This window comes from Mus pahari, unplaced genomic scaffold (assembly GCF_900095145.1).
Source record: "Mus pahari unplaced genomic scaffold, PAHARI_EIJ_v1.1 scaffold_7826_1, whole genome shotgun sequence".
Taxonomy (NCBI): Eukaryota; Metazoa; Chordata; class Mammalia; order Rodentia; family Muridae; genus Mus; species Mus pahari.
Genome location: NW_018392267.1, coordinates 48,673 through 67,100, shown reverse-complemented (window position 1 = coordinate 67,100; position 18,428 = coordinate 48,673). Strand labels below are relative to the sequence as shown.

At 39.4% G+C, this 18,428-nt stretch overlaps 1 pseudogene; it reads right to left on the bottom strand.

The window, feature by feature from the left end:
- Positions 1 to 18,286: 18,286 nt before the first annotated feature.
- LOC115063314 lies at positions 18,287 to 18,410 on the bottom strand (annotated as a pseudogene).
- Between the last annotated feature and the right edge of the window lie 18 nt (positions 18,411 to 18,428).

Here is an 18,428-nt window from a genome sequence, read left to right as displayed (position 1 = left end):
TTTTTTACTCTTCAAAAATAAATATCTCAGCCGGGNGTGGTAGCGCACACCTTTAATCCCAGCACTCTGGAGGCAGAGGCAGGAGGATTTCTGAGTTCAATTCCAGGACAGCCAGGGCTACACAGAGAAACCCTGTCTCGAAAAACCTAAATAAATAAATAAATAAATAAATAAATAAATAAATAAATAAATAAATAAATAAAAGAATGTTGGCTGCATCGTAGGTAGAAATGAGGGGACTCAGTAGGCCTTGGGGTTTTAATATAAAGTGAATCTTTCTTCACTATATAGTCTATGGTTGCTAGGGAAACTGAGCCCAGGCATTAAGCCCATATTTTACTTGGCAGGTCCACTGAAATGCTGGCTGTTGTGCATTTTCAATGTCCTATTGTTCAGGTATGATGCCTCACCTTATCTTAATTTGGTTGAGTTGGTTCAATCTCCAGGCTGAGACCATTTCCTATATGGATGTGTTTCTTTTTACTATCATCTGATAATAAAAATTTAAAAATATATATTCAGGCATGGAAAGATTGTTCACTGTATAAAACTCCTGCTACACAAGGGTTAGGATCACCTGCATGCGTTTAATTGCTGTGTGGGAATACCAGATGACAGGTGAGATGTAGGGGCAGCGGAATCCTTGGCAAAAGCTGCTTAGGTAGCCTATCAGAAATAGTCAACTCTGGGTTCAATTGAGAGATCCTGACTCAGTGATGTTTTAAACTCTGAGAGAAAACACCAGAGGTCAATTTCAGGCCTTGACATACATGAGCACATATATATTCATTCCCTCAAGTACACATACACCATATGTAGCCATATACAAGCAAAAAAAATTCCTGCAAATAAATTCGCATACCACCTACATATATAAATAATTATACAAGCAAATTGCAGTTGCTGTATGATGATGCTTCAGTCATGGAGGTACCAGGACTAGTCAGCTGCAGTGCCCCTGCGTCTTAGTCTCCTCACCTGCATTCCTATAGTGTACTTCCTGCCTGGTGAGAAGGTTTGTAGGATCATGGAGAACAGTATGAGGGTCATGGCTCAAAAGGTATCTGCAACTCAGTGGTAGGGTATGCTGTAACGGCAGTGCAAAGATGCCATTCTCTGCCCTAGTCCTTGGTCTCCCTTCCTGGGATACTCATCATCTTTGGCTTCCCAGACACCTGGGGAGGGGGGGAGGCAAAGGAACAGAATGGGGTGCTACAGAGTAGGCAGGGTTAGTCTGGGGTGCTCATTGTGGGCACCTGGAGGATCTGGAGGCCAGCATGCCATGGTGTTGTATGTTCCTAGGTCCTCATGTACTCTAGAGTGCCATACTCCCCTAATTCTCCTACTACCAGCTTACCAGGTGCCAACTAGTCCTCGGCTCTCATACTCTCAGAGTCTCACAGCCCCAAATTCTCATACCCCAGAAACTACTGATATGCTTGTATCAGTAGGTATTTGTGTGCCACAGGTTCTCATACTGCCTTCCCCCAGATTCTCACACTCCAGGTTCTCACCCCCCAAGTTCTCACCCTCCAAGTTCTCACCTCCCAGGTTCTCACGTCCCCCCCCCCATGTTATCACACTCCAAGTTATCACACCCCAGGTTATCACACTCTAGGTTCTCAGCCCCCAAGTTCTCACACTCCAAGTTCTCAGCCTGCAAGTCGTCACCCCCAGGTTCTTACACCCCAGGGTCTCACACTCTAGGTTCTCACTCCCCCCATGTTCTCACTCCCCAAGTTCTCACCCCTCAGGTTCTCACCCCCCCCCAGGTTCTCACACTCCAGGTTCTCACCCACCAGGTTCTCAAACTCCCAGGTTTTCACACTCCAGTTCTCACCCCCCCCCAGGTTCTTACCCCTCAGGTTCTCACCTCCTAGGTTCTTACCCTCGAAATTCTCACCCCCCAGGTTCTCAAACTCCCAGGTTCTCACACCCCAGGTTCTCAACCCCCAGGTTTCACACCCCAGGTTCTAACACTCTAAGTTCCCACCCCCCAGGTTCTCACACTCCAGGTTCTACCACTACAGGTTCTCATCCCCCAGGTTCTCAACGCCTATATTCTCAACCCCCCTCCAGGTTCTCACACTGAAAGTTCTAACACTACAGGTTCTTCTTGTACAAGGACTTCTTCATGTACAAGGATGGCCTCTCAGCATTCTATCACTGGTCACCCTAAATCTGTCTTATTTGTTTAAATCCATTCTAGACTACTTATTCCAGAATCCAAGGATATATACCTATCAGAGTTTCTGTTGTAATGCAACACATGACTTCCTGACCAACTGTAATATACAATAAGTTGTGAAGGCATTTGTAAAGATTAAAATATTCCTTTTAGAGCTGAGGAAATAACACAGTGCTTGACTAGCCTATACTAGGTCCTAAATTTAATTCTCATTTGTACTTTGCTTCATTGTTCATCAATCCAGAAGCTTGGTGTTTGGGTAAGCTGGCTGGCTAAGATTATATAGATGTACTTGTATGTTCTGTACTGTGATGGGGTTACAGGTAAGCTCAGGCACACTTGGGTGTTTAACTGGTGATAGAAATTTGAGTGCAGATGGATGGAAGTGATCTTGCCTTCTGAGCCATGCCCATATAACTATGTTTCACTTGCTAGCATGTAGTCCATTTAGAGACTTCCTCTTTGCCTTACATTCAGAAGCACTTCTTCATTTTAGATGACTCTGCACTCCATAGTATGGGTACACCACCATTTGTACATCTGCAAATGGTAGACTATATTTACATGTTAGATTATAGTTATTTTCCTCTCCACCCTCATTTCATTGTGTACCATAAGTTTGAATATGTTGTACCTTCATTTTCATTAAATTCTTAGAAGTCTTTATTTTCTGTCTTTTTTTCTCTCTGGAGAGAGTTTTCATTGAGTAGGGCATTGCTCATCTTCAATGTGTATGTGGGCTTTTGTTTTTGTTGTTATTGAAAACCAGCCTTAGTCCCTGATGATCTCATACAATGTATGGAATTATTTCGATCTTCTTATATATGTTGACACCTGTTTTGTGACTGAGTATATGTTCAATTTTGGAGTAGGTATCATAAGGTGCAGAAAATAAGTTATATATTTTTTGTTTGTTTGTTTTCGGTTGAAATGTCCTATAGATATATGTTAAATTCATTAGGTCCATCAATTCTCTTATTTTTACTGTTCTTGGTATATTTTCTGTTTCCATGATCTGTCCATTGCTGAGAGTGTGGTGTTGAAGTCTCTCAGTATTTTTGTGTGTGAGGCAATGTGTGCTTTGAGCTTTAGTAAAGTTGCTTTTATGAATGTGTGTGTCCTTGCATTTTGAGCACAGATGTTCAGAATTGAGAGTTATTCTTAGATGACTTTTGCTTTGATGTGTATAAAGTGTTCTTCCTTATTATTATTATTTTTTTTGATAGCTTTTGGTAGAAAGTCTATTTTATCCCATATTAGACTGGATATAATAGCTTTTTTCTTGGGACCATTTGCTTAAAAACGTTTTTTCCAATACTTTATTCTGAAATTGTGTCTGTTTTTGACACTGAGGTTCATTTTCTGTATGCTGCAAAATGCTGGGTCCTATTTACGATGTGTCTAGTCTGTTAATCTATGTCTTTTTATTGGAGAATTGAGTCAATTGATGTTAAGAGACACTAAGGAAATGTAATTATTGATTTCTGCTATTTTTGTTATTAGAGTTGTAATTATGTTTGAATGTGTATCTTCTTTTGAGTTTGTTGAAAGATTACTTTCTTGCTTTTTCTAGGGTGTAGTTTTCTTCCTTGTGTTGGAGTTTTCTATCTATTTTTTTTTTTTTTTTAGGGCTGGATTTGTGGAAAGATATTGTATAAATTTGTTTTTGTCACGAAGTATCTTTGTTTCTCCATCTATGTTAATTCAGAGTTTTGCTAGGTATAATAGCCTGGACGGGCATTTGTGTTCTCTTAGGGTCTATATGACATCTGCCCCGGATCTTCTGGCTTGTTTTGTCTCTGGTGAAAAGTCTTGTATAATTTTAATAGGTCTTACTTTATATGTTACTTGACTACTTTCTCTTACTGCTTTTAATATTCTAGCTTTGTTTTTTGCATTTGATATTTTGACTATTATGTGATGGGAGGAATTTATTTTCTGGTCCAATCTATGTGCAGTTCTGTAGGATGCTTGTATGTTTATGGGCATCACTTTCTTTTGGTTAGGGAAGTTTTATTCTATTATTTGGTTGAAGATATTTTCTAGCCATTTAAGTTGGGAATCTTCACTCTCTTCTATACCTATTACTTTTAGGTTTGGTCTTCTCTTTTTATCCTGGATTTCTTGGATGTTTTGGGTCAAGAGCTCTTTGCATTTTGCACTTTCTTTGATTGTTTTGTCAGTGTTTTCTGTGGTATCTTCTGCACCTGAGATTCTCTCTTCTATCTCTTCTAATTTGTTGGTGATGCTTGCATCTATGACTCCTGATCTCTTTCCTAGATTTTCTATATCCATGGTTGTCTCCCTTTGTGATCTCTTTATCAATTCTCTTCCGATTTTTAGATCCTGGATGGTTTTGTTCAATTCCTTTACTTGCTTGGTTGTGTTTTCCTGTAATTTTTAAAGGGATTTTTGTGTTTCTTCTTTAAGGGCTTCAGCCTGTTTAATCTGTGTTCTCCTGGATTTCTTTAATGGTGTTATTTATATCCTTCTTAAAGTCCTCTATCATCATCATGAGATTTGATTTTAAATCAGAGTATTTTTGTTGTTGTTGTTGTTGTTGTTGTTTTGCTTATGTTCTTGCTCTTACCTCTCACTATCTGGCTATCTCTGGTGTTAACTGTCTCTGACTGTGGCTTGTTTCTCCTGCAATCCTTTGTGTTAGTACTCTTGGGAGACCTGTTCTCTTTGTGCTGAATTTGGGTATGGAGAACTGTTGCACAGGAAAAGCTCAGGGCACTGTGGCACTGGATAAATTCTGTGATCAGATGGATACCGGTCAGATACTATCCCAAGCTACTCCTAGGTTCCTGCGTCCTGAGGGGTTTGGGCAAAAAACTTGGAGCAGAAGTGATGGTCTTATCTGTGCTCACAAGTGTGTCAGAACTCCTGGGAGACCAGCTTTCTTCTGGTAGTATTTGGGTGTGGAACGCTGTTACACAGGATCAGCTCTGGGTGCTATGGCACAGGATCTTATGACTCTTTGTAATGAGATATAGATCACGCACAGGATGGTAGATGTAGTGTCTAAAAAGCAAACTAACAATTTTTACTTTTATTTTTGAAATGTAGTTTATTATTTATTTTATATTTGTTTTTAGTTATATTTGAGTATATTTGTATGTGTTTCTGTGTGTATATGTGTATGCTAATGTGGGTGCCATCAGAGACAAAGAGAGGGCTTAAGGATCCTTGAAAATGAAGTTACTGGTTGTTTTGAGTTGCCTCGGGTGTATGGAGGGAACTAAACTTGGGTCTTCTGGAAGAGTATTAGTGCTCTTAAATACAGAACCATTGCTCCAACCACTTCCTTGGGTAGGGTTGAGGGAGGCTGGTAGTTTAGATTTCTTGTCTGTGACACTGAGGTTTGTAGCTGAGCTGGCTACACACTAAGAAAGATGCCATCATAATGTGCCATAGTCCTATGCTGAATTTACATAGCTCCTCAAATCAGCTCCCACTCTACTACATTTCTGCTCTTCTGTGCATTAGCATGACATATTATCTTTGTGTCTGTACAGACCTCTGAATTTGTGATTCTTTGTATGTCTCCTCCTGCTTTTATTCTCAGAATCTCTGCTTGTTCTAGCTGCAACCTTTATTTTTCCCAAGAGATCTGGAAGAGTTGTTGCTCTTGGGAGGTGCAATCTCTCCCCTGATTCTTTTAGTTATACTCTGCTCTCCAATAATTATGTTACAAAGAAACTTCTATTGAAGTTTTCCTCACAGATTTTCTAGGAGTCATCAACCTGAGAAAACTATCACTTTTAAAAGGAGAGATTTTCTTTTCAAATTATCTCTCTATGTATGTGTACACTTGGAAGTTGCTTGAAGTGGCCAGGTGGGTGTGTTAGGTTTCTGGCAGCCAAACTGACAGGCAGTCGTGGGCAAAATAGCATGGGTAGCAGGAACTGAACTCTGATCCTCTATAAGAACAGTACACACTCTTAATCTTTGAGCTATCTCTCCCGCTTTCATTGTTTCTCATAGCCCCCACAACTATATCTGTGGCAGGAGGTTTGTGCAGGTAGAACAAACAGTTTCTGAACTTGGAGAACGTATAAAATGCTTAAGAAATATTTATCAAAAGGAAGAATTTCTGTTACATTTATTAATTATCATAAATTCTGATTCTAATCATAATGTGATAATCACTGTACCAGACTTCAAATCACTCATCATCATGCCTACACTTCTTATTGTCTGAGGTTACAGTAGAATTCCTCTGTAATTTATTTTCATTTACCTCAAGTTCCTCTAAATCTTCACCTTTTAAGTTCACTTATTTGTGCAACATAAATTTATACCAGTCAGGTTCAAATAAGTATCAATGTTTGGATCAACCTCAGAATAGACATTGGGTATTACGTTCAAGCAACTCAAGACTTGATTTCTAAGTCAAAGGCTTGAAAATAGAAGAATTACAAAGGACATTGTTAAAATGTACACTGAAAAGAATGCAAGACTTTTCATGAACAAATCAAGCTGAATAAATATACATATAGATATTCTGCAAAGAGCAAGAGCTTCACAGGCAGAAATTGCATGTGAGTTTTGAAGTTAAGCTATAGCACAAGTGTGATTTGCAAAATCAGAGAACATAAGGAATGATCAAGAATCTAGAGGACCCTGAACTTGGACAGAGTGGGCAGAAAAGAGGAGGACTGGCTTGAATCATCCAGAGTTGTTACTAAAGAGGATGAAACTGATAGACACCACTAACGCTAGTCAGATTGCAGGGAGAGGAACAGCTAGCAGAAAGGTGTATTAAAAGATTGCTGCCTCTTGTGAGGCTATGCCAGTGCCTGGCAAACACTGAAGTGGATGCTCACAGCCAGCTATTGGATGGAACACAGGGTCCCCAATGGAGGGGCTAGAGAAAGCACCCAAGGAGCTGAAGGGATCTGCAACCCTATAGGTGGAACAATAATATGAACTAACCAGTACCCCCTGAGCTTGTGTCTCTAGCTGCATATGTAGCAGAAGATGGCCTAATCGGCCATCACTGGGAATAGAGGCCCCTTGGTCTTGCAAACTTTATATGACCCAGCACAAGGGAAGGCCTGGGCCAAGTAATGGGAGTGGGTGGGTAGGGGAGCAGGGGCGGGGGGGGGTATAGGGAACTTCCAGGATAGCATTTGAAATGTAAATAAAGGAAATAAAAAAAAAAGATTTAGGGTAAAAAAAATTGACCTAAGTTGGTTTAGGAACATATTAGACAAGTCTGAAATCTAAAAGTCATGTATTTGGGAAAGAAGGCTGGATATACAAGAAAGAAGCTTAAGCTATTTTCCCCCAGAGCAGGGTCAATTTATGCATATGTGTCTGTGCCTATGTATCCATGTGAGTGCATGTGTGTGAGAGTGTGCAAGCAAGAGTTATTTGAGGTATGCAACATATTATCATCACAACATGATGGTTTCACTTACAAACATATTGGAGCATCTTATACCTTAACTGGGATGCATGCTCTCAATAGGCTTGATTGTGTCCAGGTTACAAAACTCTGCAGCATTTACTGTAGCCAATACTGTAGGAAACTAACACAATTGTAGGTATTTCTATATCAAAATATTGAATGTCTCTGTAAAAATGAACCAGTGTGGGCTCTTGTGATAATATTGAACTAAAGGTGCTTGCTATGCAAACAAGAATATTGTGGTAAAAAGGATATAGCAGCCTTCCTGCAATTTCAGTCTTTTAAGGTAGAGATGGAAGATTGCTGGATCAAGTGGTCTAGAACTCTGGCTAACTGTGTCTGTGGGCTCCAGGTTTGATTGAGGTTCTACCTCAAAAGATAAGGTTGGAGAGTAGCTGAACTTTTTTTAGCTCCATTATACTTTAATTTACCATACATCATGCATGCTATTCATTGTTGGCTGACATGTACAGTACACAATTGTATGTGTATGTTTATATGTGTGTATGATTGTAGTATGTATGTATATATGATTGCACTGAATATTACAGAACAGTAGAAGTATAAGATATCCCAAATGTGGGGACAAAAGCTACATAGGATATGAGTGTTTGCAAAGCTATGGAGAATCATGAGACAAGTTTTTGTATCCAAAGGATATGCTTGTATCTTCAGACATTTATTTATTTTTTACTTGCATATATGCAGATGATTAATATTTACTATCAACTAGATAGAATCTAGATCAAACTTCTGGCTCTGTCAGAATGTTTAAACTTGGTTAATGGAGTGGAACAACCCAATAAGACCCATCTAAATGAATGTAAAGGCATGTGGTCCTGGATGGAATAACAAACTAGGAAGAGAGCTGAGCATTAGCATTCATCTCACTTGCTTCCTCACTATAGAGAAAAAATAACCAGATGCCTCATGGTCCAGCTTCCATGACTTCCTCATCATGATAAACTGTACCATCTCACTGGGAGCCCACCTCCCCTTTCATGTTTTAAATTGCTCGTGTCATACAGAGAATAAACCAAGCCAAACACAAGCTATTCCAACTAAATAGCTTGGGAAGAGCCTATAAAGAGAGGAAAACTTGAATCTTTCATCTGTAATTATCCCTAAAAATAAGTGGTGTCACGTTTCTTTTTGTATATCACATCTAATAGAAGTGTCATGGTCTTTGTTCAGCTTCTTAATTGCATGCTGATTATAGCACCATGGTTGTGAGGTTACTGAGTGAGTTCTGCCATTTCATCTCTAGAAATGATATACAAGTTGCATGACTCATTGAGTAATGATGAAGCAGTCCTTGGCATCTAAGTATTTTGTATTAGTGAAATGCCATTCCCTCTATGATGACAGGAATTACATGATTCTGGTTGATGAGTGACAGTGAGCTGACATGGAAGCCAGTTTAGGCAAAATCTGGCCAAGCAAGGAACAGCTACTGGTCTGAGTGAAGACAACAAAACTCCATCTCTCTGACCTTCACGTTTGTTGGCTTTTAATTTTTGTCTTTTAAAATGTTTGTTTTATTTTGCTGTGTGTGTGTGTATGTGTGTGTGTGTGTGTGTGTGTGTTTGTGTGTGTGTGTGTGTGTGTGATATGTTCATCTGTGTGTGTAGGTTTGCATATACAAGCTCACATGCAGTGGCTGAAGGACAATGTTAGGTATACTGGTTACCACTCTCTACCTTATAACTTTGTGACCCAAAGTCTGAAATTATGCTGTTCTCCAGAATTTCCAGAATCTCTTCTCCCCATGATGTTTATGACACTAGATAATAAAAAGGGCATCTTAAGTTTTTACATGGGTACTGAGCACTCAAATTCAGGTCCTCATTGTTGCATAGATCTTATGCTTATCCCAAACTGTATCCCTAGATCCAAGTTTTGGTCTTTCTAATGCATAGAGTTTTTATAGCTTGTTGATTACTTGTTTGTGTGGTCAGCCTAGTCATGACACTGTTCTTCCCTGTATTTCTTTGCATATTTGAAACTTCATAAAGCTGTAGTGAGTAGACAATGATGTCTGTAACATTGTTAAGCTGGATCTGGTACAAAATAAAAACTATGGTATTAATGGTAGGTTTTACACAACACAGAAAGGTGGATTTCTCAAGGTGACAATTGCATTAATGATAATGTGATTCCTGTATTTACATCTTCCGTTCTATGAGATATAGGCTTCTCTTCCTTATATTTTGATGCTTCCTGGCCAGAATTTTACTTTACTTTTTGAGACAGGGACTCTCAAAGCCTCAGGCTGCCCTCAAACTTACTAAGTAGCTAAAGATGGTATTAAAGTTCTGATCCTCAACCTCTATCTCCCAGTTCTGAGATTACAGGTATAGAACATAATGTTAGGTAGTTTTGGAAACTGAAGTCAAGGCTATGCACATGTGTGCCAAGTATTTTACCAATTGTGTCACATTTCTGTCTCTCTGTATAATCTTGAAATGAATATTTAGATCAATGATAGTTACATATAAGGCTTCCTTATTACATATTTTTTCATTAACTTAGAAAAAAAGGAGTATGTAACTTTTATTATTCACTTTGATAAGTTATGAACTTTGTTTTATGAATCATGAGATGTGCAAATATAAAGTCTTCAATTAGCTATATTGTGTTTAAAAGTATTCCTATATCTTGCTCAGTCCTCATTTTTACTTTGTATATATTATTTTAATAAATAAGATCTTCTGTTTTATAGGCTTGAAACACCTGGGCTCAAGCAATTCTCCTGCCTCAGCCTCCTAAGTAAATGGCTGTATTGGCACAACCAGTCGGAACTCTTCTATAAAGATTTATGCTTGCATCTGGGGAGTTGAACAATGTGTGAAAGTGTGTAAGGTCAGGAATGAAAATAGTGTTTGTTTTTTTCCTCCAGAGCTATCCTCATAATTATTTAAGACAGAGTCTCTCATTGGAACTTGGAATACATCATTTGGCTGGGTTTCCTGCCAGCAATTCCCAGGAATCTTCCTATATCTGCCTCCTCACACTGAGATTATAACCATGTGGCACCACACCTAAATTTTTGGCCTCAATTTTCTTTAAAGAACCTCATTTGCTCTGCCCGGCTCTCTTCATCCTCACTTAACATTTTTAGTATGGAAGAGGAAGCATGCTTGCCATATATATCCCTGAGTTCCTAGCATGCAAATGAAAATCAGTAGATTAAGCAAAGCAAATTGCTTCAGGAACATTTACTCTCCTTACCATATGGTGAAGCAACAATGGGTGGCAGAGAAGTAGTGACTCAAATATCTGACTTGTGTAAAATCTTCAACAAGAGAAAATTAATTTTAGAGGAAAAAAGGGCAAGGGCCTGCTTCTGTAGACTTATAGAAAGCAAACATTTGGTAAGAGAATAATGTATTAAGGTTCCCTTTTTAAATGGTTCCTTTAGGAGTCATGACTGAGCTAGAAGGTAGAAGGTAGAGTGCTGGGATGCCTGTCTGCCTTGCCACTGGGGTGTCAGAGTACTGCCAACAAACTTCTCAAGGAAAGGAAGGCAGAAGACAATCTGTGATAGGGATCCCAGTCCGTGAAAAAAGGATGCTGTAGTTTTCATTCTCCTGTGTACCCTGACACTGCTGGGGATTGATCAGGTAGCTTGGCAGGAAACTTGGCCTCATGCCTACCATTCTCAAATCTGAGATTTCCAGGGGTTTAGCTGGCTCAACATTACCAGTTTTCCTATCTGATGGCACGGTCCACTTGACACACAAATTAGTTTGTTCTTTAGGTAGAGATAATGGTGGTGTATGGCAACTATCCAAGAGAATGCCCTTACCTCAACAATCAGTGGCCAGGAGATAGCTTTTCTAGATGTGTATTTTTCTTGTGTCTCTATTAAATATATAAGAGAATTATGTATGATCTCTTACATGTTTGCATGAGGGCATGCAGTAGTCAGAGAGTTTTCTGGACTGTCCTTCCTCAGATGTTGTTCACTTTGATTTTGGAGGTAAGATCTCTCAGTCATCTGGCCAGGCTGCAAGGCCAGGGATCACCAGGAATTTTCTTATTTCCACCTCTTCAGATTACAAATTCTAAGATTCCAAGTAAATACTCCATTCCCACCATATCTTGTGGGAATGGGGGTGAGAATCAGCTACCCATGATTGCAAGGCAAACATTTTGCTGACTGAACTATCCCTTAAGCTCTTGAATATGTTTTTGTTGTTTATTTATGTTGTTTGGTTTATTTGCTTTTACTTAAATACCATCAGTGAAAACAGTATTAATGTGGCTTGTTTTAGGGTGAAAAATTCTTTTTCCCTTTGTGGTCATGTCTGTCTTTCAGAAGCTCACATATTTATCAGCTATAATGAAATCAAACTCAGAGCTGTCAGATTTCACAAGACACTGTAAGAGAATTTTGTGCCTTCCCAGTCTCATGACACATGTCCCTTGGGGCATATTCAATTAAACTCATGAAGAAATGAAATGCTTGGATTGTTAGACATGTTTGACCTAATTTCACACAATTAACTAAAGTCAACCATAACTTTAACTCTTAATGACAAAAAAGAAATAAGCATGATACTATATACACACTTATCAAAAGAAATACAACAATAAAAATAAATGAAATGGTAAAACAAAGCAAAAAAACACAGGAAATAACAAGAAAATGGGTTTAGAGTGCATGGATGAAAGAGAGAGAAAGAGAAGCAGATCTGAAGGGCTGGACTGTTATATAGAAATAGCAGAACTAAGGGCTGGAGAGATGGTTTAATGAGAAAAAGTACTTTTCCCAAGAAATCCTGAATTCACATTCCCCAGGACACATATTTAAATAAAGCCAGAAAGTGCACCTATTCTGTGTTTTTACAACCCTTTTAGCCCATGGCAAATACTATGAAAAAAAAAAAAATTAGGGACCCTGGATAAAACAAGAAGCAAGAGTATAAGAGACTCCTGAGGTTGTCCTCTGACCTTTATATGCACACCTGGGCATACCTGTGCTGGCTAGATTTTGTCAACTTTAAACAACCTAAAGTCATTTCAGTAGATGAACCATCAGTTAATATAATGCCTCCATAAGGTTGGCATGTGGACAAGCCCTGTATACCTATTTCTTAAATAATAGACCAGGCAACCAATTTTAGGTGATGTTATCTAATGGCAGGAAGTACTGAATGGTATAATAAAGCAGCTAGAACAAACTGTGAGGAGTGATCCAGTAAGCCATATTCATTCATGGACTATGCATCAGTCCTTGCCTCCAGATTCCAGCCTTGAGATTCTGCCTTGACTTCCCTGGATGGTGGACTACACCAAGCTCATGATGAAACAAACCTTTTCTTTCCAAAGTTGCTTTTATGCAGCTGTTTTAGAAGAGGAATAGAAACCCTAAGACATGGAGCACATGTGTGAGAAAACTGCAGTTGCATACACACACACACACACACACACACACACACACACACACACACACAAACACATAGAGTGCAATCTAAGAAAAAACAAATTGCATACATTGCCAAATTATCACAGACATATAGAAGTGGTAGATGACATACAGTTCTGCACCTGGAATTGGATGTGAGTATTATGAAAAACATACAGCTGTCTGAAAACCCAAAAGTAAATCACCAGTCCCTCTTCAAACACTGTGACACTGTGTATAGCATCATGTCATGCAGAAGACACAAAGAATTCCCATGATCTCCCAAGTATGACTTTTCCAACAGATCTCTCCTGAGGAGGCCACTGGAGTCTACCTCACAGAGCAATCTAGGAACTATGAAGATAGTGGCCACTGCGTTTTAATTATCTAATCCTGGCATCTATGCCTGCAGCTTAATGTTCTTCTCCAATATATCCTGTATCAACTTGAACTATGTGCAAAACACAGGCTTTCCAAATTTAACTTGTTTGGTCAGGTATTTTGTCATAGCAATGAGAAAATTAATGAAAACTAACATGAGCACCTGAATACCAGGAGGTTGTCCATCATGGAAATTATCTTAGGGGTGGCCAGCAAGAGTAAAGTCATTTTCCCAAAATTTACCCAGTTTGTTTCTAGGCTTCACATTCTTCCTGAATTATTTAGAAGTGTGTGTGTGTGTGTGTGTGTGTGTGTGTGTGTGTGTGTGTGTGTGTNTGTGTGTGTGTGTGTGTGTGTGTGTGTGTGTGTATCTGTGCGTATTGACTACATGGGGGTGATTGTGTTTTTGTCACTTAGCAAATGTTGGAGTCAGAGGACAACATTCAGTGGTTTGTTCTCTTCTAGCATGTAGTGGACAGAGCACATTTCATTATACTTGACAGCAAATGTTATGACTCACTGAGCTATCTCACTGATTCAGAGTTCTCAGAAGTTAGGGAAATGCTCATTTGCTGTCTGCTGTTATTTCCCTTTCATGTTCCTGAGAAAATAGCAGAAACAACTTCTTTCATGTGTTTCTCCTCCTATGAATGTAGGTGTGTTTGGTGACAAACACAAATAATAGGTGACTTCACATATGTGATCAGCATCAAAATGTATTACATAGGTTCTGAAGGTCATATTCTTCCAGCAAAATGTTTTCTCAATAGAGATATCAGGTTTTAGCAAGAATATATGAAGCTTGTTGTGTTCTTTGCATAGGGTGCATACCATGACACTCTTATGTATCTCTGTGCCAAAGAATGTTCTGGAATACTAGAGAGAGTTTCATGAATACAAGTAAAACCTTGCATTGACCAAAGTATAAATTCACTCCAAAGTATAAAAGCTCAACTTCTCTCACTAGTTGTAACTTGGCTGGTAATGAATTATTTGAAGCTCTCTTTGCCCTTGAAGATGATGAACAGTAACTTCATATTTCTGGGATGGGACATCAGTCACAGGGGCAGAAGTCAGCTAAGGTCACAAGGTTATATTGTATCTTGAGCAATGTTGGGAGCCACTGAAATGTTTTAGGCATGACTAGATGGTATAATTCATTACACTCATGCTTCTCAAAACTGTAGGGCATTTTGTGAACTATCATATATAAATTTTATGCCTAAGTTGGGTAATATGGTTTTGAAAATACTTTATTGGCTCACTGTGAATTTCTCTTCATGTATTTTAGTCACACTCATCTCCCCTCTCTCCTCATACCAATCCTCCACTCTTGAAACCTCCCATCCAACAAGGAAAAAAATAATCTCATGGTTGAAGCTGCAATGTGTCAGAGTTCCACAGCATACTCTTTTTTCCACACTTCTTGGCTTACAAATATATATTGCAGTGAATCCTTGGCCTGGTATGAGACATCTGGATCCTAGTATACAATCCTCACTGTTACTTGTTTTGGATATCCAGTTGTTGGCCTGTGTCATCGAGACATTTTAGTTTTGCTTTAGTAGGACCAGTCCTTCATGCAGCCCAACAGTTCATTGATATGATAGATGTTAAAGTAGGCCAACATAAAATTTCTGGATCTGAGCATTAGGGGTATCTGAGCTGGTCATCCCACCAGCTCTTCACCACCCTTATCACTGGAACAATGTCTCTTGCCCTGTCCCACCTGGCCCATCTAAAGCCACAATCAGCAAATAGTTTAAACAGATTTCCTACTCCAAAGCTATCAGGCTGGCTCATCTGTGCCCGTGCCATCAGTAACAGCTCAACTCTGCTGCCCAAGTGAAATGTAAGGCTCATCCCTGAGTGTGGCATCCAATAAGGGACAGGAACAATTCTTTTTTTTTTTAAGATTTATTTATTTATTATATGTCAGTACACTGTAGCTGTCTTCAGACACTCCAAAAGAGGACTTCAGATCTTGTTAGGGATGGTTATGAGCCACCATGTGGTTGCTGGGATTTGAATTCTGGACCTTTGGAAGAGCAGTCGGGTGCTCTTACCCACTGAGCCATCTCACCATCCCAGGAACAGTTCTTTTACTCTCATGACCCCGGGGCCCCATCTCCCACCTGCCACGTATCAAGGGCACCTTTCCCTCATCTCAACCACCTCACAGTAAACAAAAATTCGGATTAGCTCTCCTGAGCTCACACACTCCAGACTGGCTCATTGGTACCCTCCTTCCACATCTAAGAAGAGCACTCCTGTACTGCCAAGGCAAGGTGCAGAGCCCTCTCTCCTGACTCTTGAGGCAGGGCCAGCTGTTCTGCTTTGGGAATCTCAGGGCAAGTTATCCTTCTTGATAGTAGTGGCAAGAAGTGAGAGGAAGAGCCTATTTTCCTTGTCTATACTAGTGTCACTACTGAGCAGACAACTGGCAGTATCATGGAGGCCTAAGTAAGGTCTATACTAAATTAAAGGGTAGTTTCTTACTGTTGCTGGTCTTAAGGATAATCCCTGCCAGCAAATATCTTCAACAAAATTATAGAAAAAAACTTCCCAAACCTAAAGAAAGAGATGCCCATGAACATAAAAGAAGCCTACAGAACTCCAAATAGACTGGACGAGAAAAGACGTTCCTCCTGACACATAATAATCAGAAAAACAAATGTACTACATAAAGATAGAATATTAAAAGCAGCAAGGGAAAAGGGCCAAGTAACATATAAAGGCAGGCCTGTTAGAATCATACCAGACTTCTCACCAGAGACTATGAAAGTGAGAAGATCCTGGACAGATGTGATACAGACCCTAAGAGAAAACAAATGTCAGCCCAGACTACTATACCCAGCAAAACTCTCAATTACCATAGATGGAGAAACCAAAGTATTCCATGACAAAGCCAAATTCACACAATATCTATCCACGAATCGAGCCCTTCAAAGGATAATAAAAGGAAAGCATCAACACAAGGATGGAAACTCCATCCTAGAAAAACCAAGAAAGTAATCCTTCAACAAACCTAAAAGAAGACAGCATCAAGAACAAAATCCCAACTTTAACAACAAAAATAACAGGAAGCAATTACTTTGCTTTAATTTCTCTTAACATCAATGGACTCAATTCCCCAATAAAAAGACATAGACTAATAGACTGGCTACACAAACAGGACCCAACATTTTGCTGCTTACAGGAAACCCACCTCAGGGAAAAGGATAGACACTACCTCAAAGTGAAAGGCTGAAAAGCAATTTTCCAAGCAAATGGTCTGAAGAAATAAGCTGGAGTAGCCATTCTAATATCAAATAAAATTGGCTTCCAACCCAAAGTTATCAAAAAAGACAAGGAGGGGCACTTCATACTCATCAAAGGTAAAATCTACCAAGAGGAACTCTCAATTTTGAATATTTATGATCCAAACACAAGAGCAGCCACATTCATTAAAGAAACATTAGTAAANCTCAAAGCACACATTGCACCTCACACAATAATAGTGGGAGATTTCAACACCCCACTCTCACCAATGGACAGATCCTGGAAACAGAAACTAAACAGAGACACATGGACACTAACAGAAGTTATGAAACAAATGAATTTAATAGATATCTACAGAACATTTTATCCTAAAACAAATGGATATACCTTCTTCTCAGCCCCACATGGTACCTCCTTCAAAATTGACCATATAATTTGTCACAAAAAAGGCCTCCACAGATACAAAAATATTGAAATTATCCCCTGCATTCTCTCAGATCACCACGGACTAAGGCTGATCTTCAATAACAGCATAAAGAATAGAAAGCCAACACTCATCTGGAAACTGAACAACACTCTTCTCAATGATAACTTGGTCAAGGATGAAATAAAGAAAGAAATTAAAGACTTTTTAGAGTTTAATTAAAATGAAGCCACAACATACCCACACTTATGGGATACAATGAAGGCAGTCCTAAGAGGAAAACTCATACCCTTGAGTTCCTCTAAAAAGAAACTAGAGAGAGCACATACTCGTAACCTGACAGAACACCTAGAAGCCCTAGAACTAAAGGAAGCAAAATCACCCTAGAGGAGTAGAAGGCGGGAAATAAGCAAACTTTGGACTGAAATCAACCAAGAGGAAACAAAAAGAACTATTCCAAGAATAAACCAAACCAGGAGCTGGTTCTTTGAGAAAATCAACAAGATAGATAAACCCTTAGCCAGACTAACTAGAGGGCACAGGGACTGTATTCTAATTAACAAAATCAGAAACAAAAACGGAGACTTAACAACAGATTCTGAGGAAATCCAAAACATCATCAGATCCTACTACAAAAGGCTATACTCAAAAAACTGGAAAACCTGGATGAAATGGACAAATTACTAGACAGATACCCAGTACCAAAGTTAAATCCTCTTCTATTCCTTTAACATTTATTTCCTCCTCTTAGTGGCACCCAGGGTCTTTAGGTGTCTGGTATCATGGAAGGAGTGGTCTCAGGAGTACTGTGTAGTACTGTGCATTATTTCACCAGTAATGGGTCATCTCTGATATGGTCTGCTCACCTAACCCTGTGAGATTCCAAACTGGTGGTCATCTCAGATTACATCCCTCTCCATGCCTCATGGCTTAGAATCAATGGTCCTCTTGTGCTCATTCCTGCCAGGGGTCCCTGGTCCCAGGTGGGGTAGTGTTCAGCTTGATCCAACCGGGTTACATGGCCCAAAGAGAGTTATTCTTGTCTCTGGGAGCTATACCAGTCCTCCATAATGCAACCAGACTAGTGGTTGTCTCATGTTTGTTCCCTATATGGCTGTCAGGCACCAGGCACCAGGCATCAGACTGCTAGTTGTCTCAGGCTTAGGTTTCTTTCTTTCTTTTCTTTTTTTTTCTTTTTCAGGGACTGTTAGGCTACTAATCATTCAGATGTTCACAGCTCACACTTACTATAGACAAAGCCTGTCTTTCTGTCATCTACTGATGCCTACATGGCATAAACCTAACATTATGTGACTCCTGTGACACACACACACACACACACACA